Here is a 12,759-nt window from a genome sequence, read left to right on the forward strand (position 1 = left end):
TTACTTGTGTGGGAAGCAGACTTTCAGGCAAGAAGAATGAAAAAAATTGAAAAACCAAAGAAACAACTCACTAGTGTCATGCTAAAGGGCTCTCATGGGCCTTATGGGCAGATTAGTTTGCTTTCAGTGAACGTGCTTAGAAATAAGGAAGTATGAGATGGGATTTAGTCACTGGTCGCTGATACATAATTATAAGATAGTTTGGGTTTGGAGGGACCTTAAAGACCCTCTGGTTCCAGCCCCTCTGCCATGGGCTCCTGCCATGGACACCTCCACTAGACCCAGTTCCTCAAAATCCCCATCCAAACCTGGCCTTGAACCCTCCCAGGATAATCCTTGATGTTAGGGTCAGATGTTAGAGAAGAAAAAGAAGTCAACTAAGCTGCTTGCTGATAGCTGTGGCTACTTTCTCCACAAGCTAGTAAACTGCTGTCCACAGCTCACTGGTGGTCTGCAGGACCTTGTGAAGTGTCCTGCAGATTACATGAAGGACTGAGTTCAAAGGAGCCCCACCAGGTGGTATAATCATTTTAGCATTGTCATGACATGCTTTCCATGACACAAGACAGGATCTACACCCTGCCTAACATTGGCATGCCACTAGGATTTCCACACACAGAGTTAAGAATATCTGTGCACTCACCAGACAATTGTTTGCAAATGTCTGATTTGTGTGTGCATGCTCTCAGTTTGCTTGTGAAGTCTTGCCACAGCTGAATGCCACGGTCAATGTAGTGTGTGTGGGCACAGGTTGCCTCAGCAGGGTAAAAACCAGCCTTCCTTGTAGCTGGTTGTGCTGTCTGGATAATAAGGTTGTGGCAAGAGTCACTAGATGACACTGTTACATAGTTTCACACAATCGGATTTCTCAGTGCCTGTGTAGACACGCTGAGCTCTCTCCGGTGTTCCAGCTCCTGTTAGTTTGCACTAGCGCAAGCGTCATGATGATTTTCTCTCTGATTCAGTCTTTCTAATTAGACTTCACTGGAAGGCAGAGTTGGCACTTCATTTTGTACAAAGTTGAGTATGGTTTGCATCCCAAAGACAGCAGCAATGATTCCTCCACTGTTAAGGAAAGGATGTGCGAAGACCTCTGCCTTTGGAGAGCTCAGAAGATAGTGGCGTGCACCACAGGCATGCCCGTGTTCACACAGAGCCTGCTGGCTGTTCTGGTGTGGTGTTGTTGGAGAGGAAAGGTCAGCAAGGGGAGCCACAGCTGCTTTGCTAAAATCCCACCTGCCCCCCAGACCAACCCTGTTCTGACATGGAGTGATGGACTGTTTGGAGCCACTGCATTTTCCATGTGGAAACTGTGTCTTCCCTTGGCCCTTCTCCCAGTGGAGGAATTAGAGCCTCTGGTCTTAAGTAAAGGGTTTTTGCTCCTCCATTTGATAAGTCTGAAGTAGTTAGACACACCGGGCTTTACTACTTCTGCTGCCATTTGTAATGGGAAGATTTTGCTGCAGTTCGAGCAGTGGTATCCCATTCTTGTCATGCTCCAGATATTCTCATATTCTTGCCACCACATATTATCTCAGGGCTTCCATAAAATGACTCGAGACGTGCCAGCTTGTCAAGTCTTGAAATAAAAATTGAGTGGAAGGGGAACTCTTTTTATTTATTTATTTGTTTATGTTATGTTTTGAGCATTTGTCTGAAAAGCTTCACCAGCACAGTAATTTTGAGAGCAATATGACAAAAAAAAAGTGGGTTTTTTTTCCCTTTGCTTTTTTGGCTTTTTTTCCCTTTTGTCCTGCTGTAATCATTTACTGGGTAGGAAAGGTCATTTTTGGGAAGAGGCTTTCAGCAGTCTTAGAAGCCACAGCTGTCTTAAAAACTGCTGTTACTTCTGTGTACTTAATAAAAAAAAGGAAAAATAAATTTAAAAAGGGAGGAGTATATTTTGGAAAGAATGCTAAAAAAAAATTTAAAACCCCAAACTCCTGATTGGTTGACAGCATGCTTTCATAGTCATAATGGTGGCTCTTCTAAGACTGATATGATTCTATACATTTACTTATAAATGTATTTGTGTAGAGAAGCTATTTTTGTTTTTCTAGTAAAAAGTATACAATAATAGTCACACTTCAATGTTGAGATGATAAAAATCCTTCATACACTTTTCTTCAAGAACATGAGAAGACAACACAATAAATGGCTGAGTTCTTTGAGTACTAGTTGCAGTAGTCCACTCTAGGGTGTGGCAATTTACAGCCAGTTGTGCTTGCAGCACCAGACAACAACATTTGATGTCAGTAAGCACCTGATCTAAGAGAGATAACCCTGATTACTGTGTGTTGCAAATCACCAACAGTGCCCCAGTCTTTACTATCAGGTTCCCCTATTGCAAATTCACTCAGAACACATTGCATTACATCCAAAGATGTTCCTGCACCTCTGGGCAGACACAAGCCAAATAATTTTGATCACGGTAATAATTTAGTCTTATAAGTGATGCAATTCCAGCAAAAATTAGATTACCACAGGATAGCAAACTCCCAGTAAGACACAATAAATAGCTGTAAGTACATCCCCTGCTGTCATGACCTAGATAACTAATTGACACCCAGAGAACAGATTCGCCTGCACCAGTCCCAGTCACTTTGATTGCAGTGTAGATATGCTCTAAATCAGTGACATTTTTAATCTGTGATTAAAACTGATATATAAGAAAGACTGGTATCTTTTCTTATGCAATGCGTCCAATGTATCTAAAACAAAGGCTGCTTAAATTAATTGTCCTCTTTTTTTTGCAAATAAAAGGCTGCCAATGTATTTATTGGGTAACATTTGTTCCCAATTGTAACCATCAAAAGGTCAGAAGAAGTTCAAAATTACATGATGGAGTTTATCTATTTTTTTTTTTTAAATGACCTGGTTATTGCCATTGCAAGTCATATTAAATTGTTTTGGTTGTATGAGATGTGATTTTTATATTAATGCCATATTTAAAATGTATTTATGAAACATTTGAGTTCTGACTATTATAGTTCAGATCTGTGCGGTTTTATGACTAAGACATTTGCAAATTTACAGTTAAAATTGTTTTGTCAGGAACCAAACAGAGTTACATTTTAAAAGGAAAACTTTGGATAATTACATCATGATGGATATTTTGAGTCATGTTTATTTTTACTCTCAAGGATATTAAATCAATACAAATCTCAGAACTGACTGTATTCAGTATGTGAATGACATATATGACGAGTTTTGGATTTTTTTCTCATTTATGTGAACAGTATATGTAGATGTGACATTAAAGCTGACAGACTTTAAGCGGAGTTGCAAAGTTAATGGTAGTTTACATCAGGTGTAAAATGGGAATTGCAATACATACCTTTGTAATATTACAGGTGAAACGTGCTGCAATCATTTGTTATAAATGTGGTAAGGTCTTCTTGCTCTTTTTCTCCCATCACCACTATAATTTAAAAATCTGCTAGCTATCTGCTTCTGCTGGGTACTCTTGCATTGACTTTTAGAGAATTTGCACTGTAACGGAAAGACTGAAATACAGACTCTCTGCATTGTGCAGTGTGATGCCTTTTGACCCTGTTTGTAGAACTTCCATGCAATTTTGTGTTAACAGTTGCTCTTAGCAGTACAACTTTGGGTCTGATTCAGCCTGTATTTACAGTGTTAAAAACTCTATTAGAATCTGAGGGATTGTTTTGGTCACTGTTGGTTTTGAACATTTTTAGATAAAACACTTTTTAGATTGAGAAAATGTCACAAAACATGACTTTTAAATTTAATGGTTATGGAAAGTTGCTACAACTGAACTGTGTTATTGCTAATGATTCGTCTGTAGAGATTAAAATGGATTTCATTAACAGTCAGAACTTTATTTGTAGGAATACAGAAATTACTCCTGCATTTTCACTGATTTTGATGTCATGGGTAAGAAGGTAAATCTCCTGAAATGTGGAAAAAGCAGGAAAAAAAAAAAAAAAAAGAGAAGAAAGCAGGAAATGCAGTTTTCATCTTTTCGAACTGGCAGACAGTGTGTATAATATAGGATATCCTGTATACATAGTGAAGTAAAATATGAAAAGCACACAGGGCACACTCTTTTTGGTATTGTCATGGCAAGAGTACTCTTCTGAATATGCAACAACTTAAATTTCCAGAGATTTAGGAAAACAATAGCTGTAATCTGGACCTATTGCCTGCACAATTGGTAAAACACATGAGTTTTGTTGAGCACATACAAAAGGTGCACCAAGATTTTTCTGTCCTGCATGGTTCCAGATTTTGCCTTCTTGCTACTTCACGTTTCACAAAATGACATATAGAAGAAGTTACATGCTTTTGGGAAGCATTCAAGAAAAAGAAAACCCTTTGGGGCTCAGTAAAACTCAGTGATCTAATCTATACCTCACTGTTGAGCAAAAGCTACTGGGTGCTTTTGTGAGAAATTTTAGTCACCACTATAGCTTTCACATTGCAAGGCCCAGTGCCCCAGGACCCCTTTCCTCCTGCACTCACTGTGACAGACTGCACTGTACATTTTGATCCTCTGTGTGCTGAGCTTGCAGTGATAGCAGCAATACTAAGTGCCTGGTAACTGAAAAGTACTTACATATCAGTGTCATACACTGGAATCAGTGTCAAAAAGGAGATTATTACAGCAGTGGATGTTTTGGGGACAAAAGACACACATCCATACAAAAGCCAGGCTTCATTAGTCACGCTCACTGCAAGACTACCCTTTAAAGTATGGAATGCTCCTGCATGTACCTCATTATTAAGACTCTGGTAAGTGTCTTTTCCTCTCAGTCAGTTTGTTTATTCATTCTTGATTCCAAGGATTTTCTCAATTTTCTAGTAAGTATAATATATTTCCTATCCAGATGCCACATGGGATTACTAGACAATTTACTTATCTGGACAGAATAAATGTCTTCCCTTTGAAGCCTGGAGTAACTCAGATCCTTCCCTGCTCTCTACTGGAGAGTGAAAAGTGTTTGAGAAAAAGAAGCAAAATCTTCCACAGTGACATACTATCATATTCTGTGGAGGAACCTCAGTATTTCTTGACAGGATGAGTCAGCAGAGGCTAGAATCACAGTGCATTAACTTCTCCTGTCTCATTCATCCTATACTCCCAGTTTCTTGGAGAATTTTTAGACAAATTTGAACTGGCTAAGATGACAGTCCTGGGATTTCAGCAGCTCTTTGGGCTGTCTCAGTACAGTGTCTTATCTAAAGTTGGCAGTGACTCTGTAATAGCAGTGACTCCCTAAAAGTTAAGGTACTTTTTTGCCTCTCACCTTTTACTTTGATTTTCTGCAGAAAACATCAACCTCTTTATTTTATTGTTGTTAGGTGGAGTGGGTTAAAGATGCTAAGCAACCAAGGATTTTGAGTTTAGGAATGGTTTCAGAATAACTATAAAATATTAAATTTACGTTATCCACAATATGTTGGAGGTCAGTTTGCCCTCAAAACATAATGTCTGACAATTGTGCTTTCTTAGTGTGGGTTAGAAAAAGAATATAGTAGACTTAGGAAAACATCATAATTTAAGAAGTGACACATTTCAACAAAGACATAAAACTGTAGGCAGTACAGAAAAGAAGCAAAACCTTAGGAAACCATTACTTCATTAGGACAAATATTTTATGTCTTTTAAAAGACTCCTTATTAAAAAGGGTGAGCTCTAGGATATTCATGCTTGCATGAAATAGTAAATCTGTCATTTGAGAACAAGAAGTGCTTCTTTCTGTGGACAAATTGATTTTTATTACAGCTTCATCAAATTCTTTGAAAACAGTCTGAGGGTACTGCTAAGAATTGGCTCACAGTTATTTTTAATATTCTCTCATCTTACAAATACAGCAGTCAAACCAGTTAGGAAAGTCAACCACATACAGTAAGTATACAGTCTGTGAGGCATTAAAAAGAAGCTGAACAAGGACTCATTTGCTTACTATCAGCAAGGGGTTCTTGAGGAACCCCTTGCAAAAATATCTGTTTTCTACATTGTTTAGGTTCTCTGCCCTTTCTTTAGGATGTCTTCTTTTTGCTCTCAAATGCCTGGAGAAATATATATCTGACTTATGCTGCCAGCCTTCCCATGTACCAGCAGACAGGGAATACCAGCTGGCCAAGAAAGGGCTCAGATTTTAACCTGCCTGCAGATACAGCCAGGGTTTATCTTCCCCAGAAATAGGAGGGAGCTGGTAGAGATCTGCACCCCACTGGGAAACCAAAGCTTTTCTATCTGGCAGAGTGGAAGCATGGTGACTCCTGATTAACTTAGGAAAACTGTGGAGTTGTACTCCTGATTATTCTTTTTATATTTAAGCAGAAAATTTTTGTGATTGTCCATGAGGGAGAAAGATACAGGAAAGGAGTGGAGAAAGGTTATGCTTTCATCACATTTTCTGGGTCTCTCAATTCATTTAGCCTTATCTGTGTCTTTTAGATTGCAAGCTCTTAGGTGCCATGACTGTTTTTATGTGTGTCTTTAACTGGGGTACAACAGATAACTCGTTATAAATTGTTGGAGTTTCCCAAGGAAGCAATTTTTTGTTTTGAAGCTAATACTCAGAAAATAAAACTTTTTGTAAAAAAGTGTCTGTTTCATGGAGATTTCTCACAAATAAAAGGAAAAATAGTTCAAAATTGTCTAAATTGATATAAAATTGAAGTTCTTACATTTTCTAAACAGAAAATGTATTTCTCAGTTCAAAATTCCTTTAATTTTTAAAGCACAGTAAGGTTACAATGAAAGTACATTTTGGTTTATAAAAACTTGAAATAATCCAAATTAAAAAACAAAAAACCTTTGTCCAAAATATTTTGTTATTTCTATTGCTTTACAACCATTGTGAGATTTTGAACAGACCCAGCAGAAGAGTTTTCCAGGCAGTCTTTCTAGAAAATTATTAATATCCCCTTCATACTAAATTTTGAGCTTGTGGGAAAATCATCAAAATAATTGGTTTATTTTTTTTTTTTAAATTTAGTCTTGAGGAAAAATAGAACTTGCTTTGCACAAATCATTTTACTGTTAAAATATTCAAGATGGATTATAATCACTGGTTCTATTGGTTTCAAGTTATATTGTCTGCTTTGAGTTTATTTGTAAAAAGTGGTCATTTAAAGCCAGCAGATTTGCTACTCAAAGTACTTGACTATTTCTGAAAAAGTCCTGCTTCATCTGTGTTGGCCTATATAAGCCACCTCTGCATTTTCACTTTATTATACCTGTTTGGGATATAAATTTCACTTTTATAGAAAATTATTTTAGCACAGAGAGGAGAGTTGAGAAAAAGCTGGAAGGATAAGGTATATACTTTTGAAGGTGAAAGAGAATAATGCAGAAAGTAATAATGAAAGAGACCAACACAAATCTTTGGAATCAGTCCTTCATTTTCACTCTAATGAGATATTCTTGGGTGTTTTTCTGAAACCTGATAGATTGAGGGACAGAGAAAAGAAACATGATGAAACAGCTGCTGATGGAAGACTAGAGGCAAGTCAAGAAAATTTTGGATAACATAGGTTAGCTAAATAAGAGAAAGTTAGAGTTATCACTAAGAAAATTATTTCTTAATCAATTTAGAAATAACGATAGGGACCATAGCAGCATAAATTACATTTGTATAACGAGGTCACCTCTTTGGAACCAGAGTCATGGAACCAGCATAAAGTAGAGATCCAAATGTACCATTTGTAGAGTTTAATGTGCTTCTTGCAGTTTTTAGGAGTGGCAGTGATTGATTCATTCCAGGAGCAAGTAAGCATGCCTGCTGCTGAATTGCCAACACCGGTACAGACAGTGTCTCCGTGTTGCCTGGACATCGCCAGTGCCAGCACCACCCTTGTTAGATACCAGATAGCTTTTGAGAACTGCCTGAAGCCCCACAGAATGTAGCTTGGTTCTCTGCTAGCCTTTTGGAGAGAGGCTAATTTATATTTATTCGTAAACTCATATAATTCTAAATTTTTTAAGTTTAAAAAGCTGTGTCCAAGAGTTACTTGTAGTCCAGATTAAGAGCATCTTTACTGCTTATTTCTAGATCAAATCTATCTGAATATACTCTTTCTTGGCATGGATCTACAAAGTGAATACCTAAAGGGGAAGTGCTTTGTTTTTGTTACCATTCATTTAATTTTCCAAATTAAGTGTTTCCATACTCATCCTTTGAGGCTCTCAATCAGGTTTTAATTTTCACAGCATGAAGATGTGATGAGTACATAAGCAGTTATTCAGATTTGCTGGTCATAGTCTGAGATTAATTACAGAACACAGGTTTGTAATAATGACTTTGCCAAAATCCATCAAACATTGATCCTTTACTGTATCAGCAAATATGGAAATGAAAACGATTATGGAGAGCTTGAAGAATACTTGGAACCTGTTGCATTTCATCCACCTCAATGGGTAGACAAAATGTTGTAATGATGAGTTCACCCTTTATTTACTGTATACACAGTTTGTGACAGTGGTTTTTATAACTCTAAAAATTACACCTAATAAATAAGAGAGGATACAGATTTTCTTGATTACATAAACCTAAATATTTATTCAAGATTTCATGAGAAGTTTGTCTTAATTTAAACAGAGCTAGGGCTTCTGAATGGGTGCCATTTATTTGATGTGGACACGAAACAAGTTTTAGTAATATCCACACCCATTTAACCGGTAAATGTTTTCTACTAAGGCTTTGCTTCGGCATCGTTTGCCTACTACAGTCAAAATGAAACTGAAGTCAGCTTTTCATAGATCATATTTAAGGGTTTTATCCTTCATTGCATGAAGGATTGCTGGTTTTAATTAAAAAAAATCAGGAGAGACATGTAAATGTTGTTGCTGTAGTTCAGAGAAATGCAGTATTACTTGTATTTTCCCTTTTGGTATTGATGTATGTAGAAGTTGGAGACACTAGCACATTGTGGCTATTGCTGCTGAGAAGGGGAAAGGAAAAAGATAGGCTTGAAACACAGCCTGCAAGATGGCACAAAGCCAGTGCACTGAAAAATGGCAAACGTCACATTTAACAGCTGGACACAGAAATATTTCTCTTTAATTTGGAAGGAGAAAATTTTCTTCACAGCAGGGCACTCTCAAAAGAGTACAACATCAAAGAGGGTGGGTCTCCCCAGTCAAACATCATCTGGCTCCAGTGATGGAGCAAAATGAATGAACTGTCAGGACTTTTTTCCAGTGTGTATGTTTTTGCCAAGTGAAAAGTAAAAGGTTTAGTGGCTTGTTCTGATCACAGACCAAATCCTGATAATGGAAAGCTGATTCCCTAAAGTCCTCCTCTGATCAGCTGACAGACAATGTCTGAAGAAGACCCCATATTGATTGATGGTCCACTTTGTATTGATGGCCTCTGCCACCCTTAGAGATAAGTGAGATATGCCAAATGCTTGACAGCTCTGGAGGGCTCCTGTGATTGTGTCTCAAGCAATGTTCTAATCTAATGTTATAATCCCCACAGAAACAAACACACTTCTAAAGAAACTTAGCATGATACTTACCAACACCAGACCTGCACTCAGGAAAGAAAAAAACCTTTTTCACATTCTCCATTATGATGTCCACTATCAACATCAGCACTGCTCCTTTACTGCACTTCTTTCATTTGTTTCTTGATTCTGACTTCAGCCCCAAAGAAGCTGCAAACTAGCCATTTTCTGTGCTGTTTTTCTGACAATCCTATAATTTAAGAAATTTGAAGGAATAATCGACTCTAGGAATTTTTTGATATGAAAACATGGCAACACAGTTTGTTCAGCCATTACTCATTTGTTTTATGAGGAATCTCAGGCACAGTTTATCATATACTTTATTACTTGACCTTTTAATCATCATCTGGGGAACTTGACATTCCAGACATTCCAAAATATTCCAAACTAAAAATATCACACTGCCTCATTATTTAAAACTCACAAAGGAATTAAGTATATTTTCTAAGGTATGTAATTTTTACTGAAATTCCTCATTTATGGTAAGTCTTAATGAGAAGTTTAGAAAAGGATTGAAATTATTATCTGTGGAGCCTGTATTGTAGTAGTAAATTGGTGCTCTGCTGTGATAGATGTTCTACACATAGACTGTAAACACAGCCCCTATCCATATTTACTTACAAACTCAGAGTGAAGATAAGCAAATGGTGCACAAAAAATGTTATCAAAATCACTGTTTTCTACAGCCACAGGATCAAGACTTTAAGTACTTGCTGTAAGCCATGTGACAATCCATTTTCAGGGCAGGAGCTAAACCCAGGCATCTGCAGAGCAATTCAAGTGTCTGAATAGAGGTGTTTAGTGGATTTTTAAATCCTGGAAAGTATCTAAGACTTACAGACAGGGCTGACAAGTAATGCTCAGAACTTAAGGATAACTGCTTGTCTTCTGGAGCAGTCACTGAAGTTTTAGTGGAATACTTGAACACACCAGAAACACTAGTGGGAACTTAAGTTTACACACCTGAATACAGGTATTATTGCCTTAGTCCAAGGACAAACCCTTATCAATGGGTCACAACCATTACACTAGGCATTTGAACAAGCTTTCTTTTTAGAGAGGATTTTCACATGTAGTGCATGTTTGCATTGGGGTTGGGATTTTTTTATATAAGGTTGGATGGGACCACTTGAGTCACATAGTCCAAGCTCCCTGCTCAAGGAGGCTTTCATAACCATGCTACCCAGGATTGTGTGCAGACAGCTTTTGAATATCTCCACAGAAGGAGAAGGCAACCTCTCAGGGCAGCCTGCTCTATTGGTCTGTCACCCTCGCAATTTTTCTTTATATATGTGTAGAACTTCCTGAGCATCAGTTTCTGACCACTGCCTCTTGTCTTTTTTCTTGGCACCACCAAGAAGAGTGACTCCATCCTCCTGATACTCTCCCTGCAGATCCCTTAGAAGCTCTTGCAGCTCTGTGTTTGAGAAGTACCTTTATAATCTAGTTCTTAAAATGCTTAAAGGAACATGACATTAGAGCTTTTAAAAATCTTAAAGGCAAAGAAAATGATGAGAAGCCCCAAGTGCTGTAGATTGAAACCTCACTAAAATCAATTACAGAATGATAATTGTGCCATATGTCCTATGCACTGTATTTCAGTATGTCTGAAATACTAGTATGTCCCTAAATGAATATTATTATTTACTAAATTAATATTAATATTAGTATGTCCCTAAGCACTTAGTCTGGGATTTGTATGTCTGAGATTTACTATCTCTCTAGAGGTACTGATTATGCACAAAACTGTGAAAACACAGTTTGGAACAGTGTTTTGAAGTACTTAAGAGAAATTATAGGAGTGAGGGATGAAAAGCTGTGCTGTTCTTGGGCCATCAGCTTCCTCTTTCAAGCAAGGTAAGCCTTGAGTTTGAAAAACAGACCATCCATACTTTTGTTCGTTTTTATGTTTAAGACTCAGGGCAAATAAAAATAATTTCCATTTATGAGTTTCTTTTCATCCTGAGTGATTTCTCTGGGGTCACAGAGTCATCAGTAAGTCACCCCAGGAGTGTGTTCCTACTCACTTGTTTTGGCTTAGTTGTCTAGCTTGATACTGAGAGATTAAATCTGCCAAAATCCTTCTGGAATATTTTGTTCTGTAAAGGAATGAAAAAATATGAAACAAACACTTTTTAGTTTCACTTTCCAATGTCTAATGGTTTTGAGAACCCCGAAGAAAATGGCCAAAGCTCTGTTATTACCTTGCAAAGGAAACAGTGTTCTGTTTTCAGAGGCACTGGGAGCAAGAAAGAATCCCTGTAACTGTCTTGATTCTCTGGCTCCAAATATAATTTTAGGAGCTTTATTACTAAGTTCATTGATTCTTTCCAGTTGAATGAGGGTTTTCAGTATAGGGCCCTTACTTGTAATTTCTTCCCTGTTGTATTTACTAGGATATGCATTTACCAGTCAAGGGGTGTGAGAGTCTTCTTTTTGGGTTGTTTCAGCTATGATAATTTGCCTCTCTGTTTTAAAACCACTTTTAGTCTGGTTTCTTTAATGGTCTCTCTGAATAGTGAGCTTAGATTGATAACATTTTTCTCTTCACGCTCCATGTCCCACACAGAAAAGACTGGAGGAAACCACTTCAGTCTGTTGCCTCCACATGGAGGTAAGGCTAGCAGGCTACACAAGAATGCAGTATAATGAGCAGGGTGGAAATAGCAATGTTGAACAAAAATGTCTCCCTTGCAGAATGACTCATGGCTGGAGAACCACAGCTTTCTTTGTTCTACCAATGTACCTGTCAGGAGAGTGCAAAACCACACACAGGGAGGGCCCTGTGATGTCAGTGGATACTGCAGGAGCACTGGTCCTTTACAGATCTGTTTACGTGTGTATAAGTTTCCAGCCTCATGAGTGGGGATTTTTTTCTGCTCTGTGTCTTCCTCTCATTGCCCTGGTGTTGAGTAACACTGTTGTGTTACATGAAATTCTTTCCTAATCCAGGACCTCCATGGGCTAATGTCAAAACAAACCACTGAGACTTGACTTTAAAAAAAGTAATTTTATGAAGTCCACATAATCAGCAGGGCATTGCTTTCATGACACTTTCTGGAATAAGGCCCCAGTCCTCCAACTGCTTACACAGATGCTTGATTTCACACACGAGTAGTCCCATTGAGATCAATGGGACTACAACATGTGCAGAAGTGTTTGCTGGACTGAGGTCTAAGTGAGAGATGAAGCCTTTCACCTAGCACAGACAGTTCAAACCAATGTTTATAGTTTCATATGCCATAATCCTTTGAGAAACATTAAAACTAAATA

The 12,759-nt window shown here is 37.8% G+C and overlaps 1 protein-coding gene across 3 annotated transcripts in view; it reads left to right on the forward strand.

Annotated features, from left to right (window-relative positions):
- Window positions 1–12,759, forward strand: part of PRDM6 (PR/SET domain 6) — a 76,685-nt gene that overhangs the window by 28,170 nt on the left and 35,756 nt on the right. The window lies entirely within an intron of this gene.

Source organism: Poecile atricapillus, chromosome Z (assembly GCF_030490865.1).
Source record: "Poecile atricapillus isolate bPoeAtr1 chromosome Z, bPoeAtr1.hap1, whole genome shotgun sequence".
NCBI classification, from domain to species: domain Eukaryota; kingdom Metazoa; phylum Chordata; class Aves; order Passeriformes; family Paridae; genus Poecile; species Poecile atricapillus.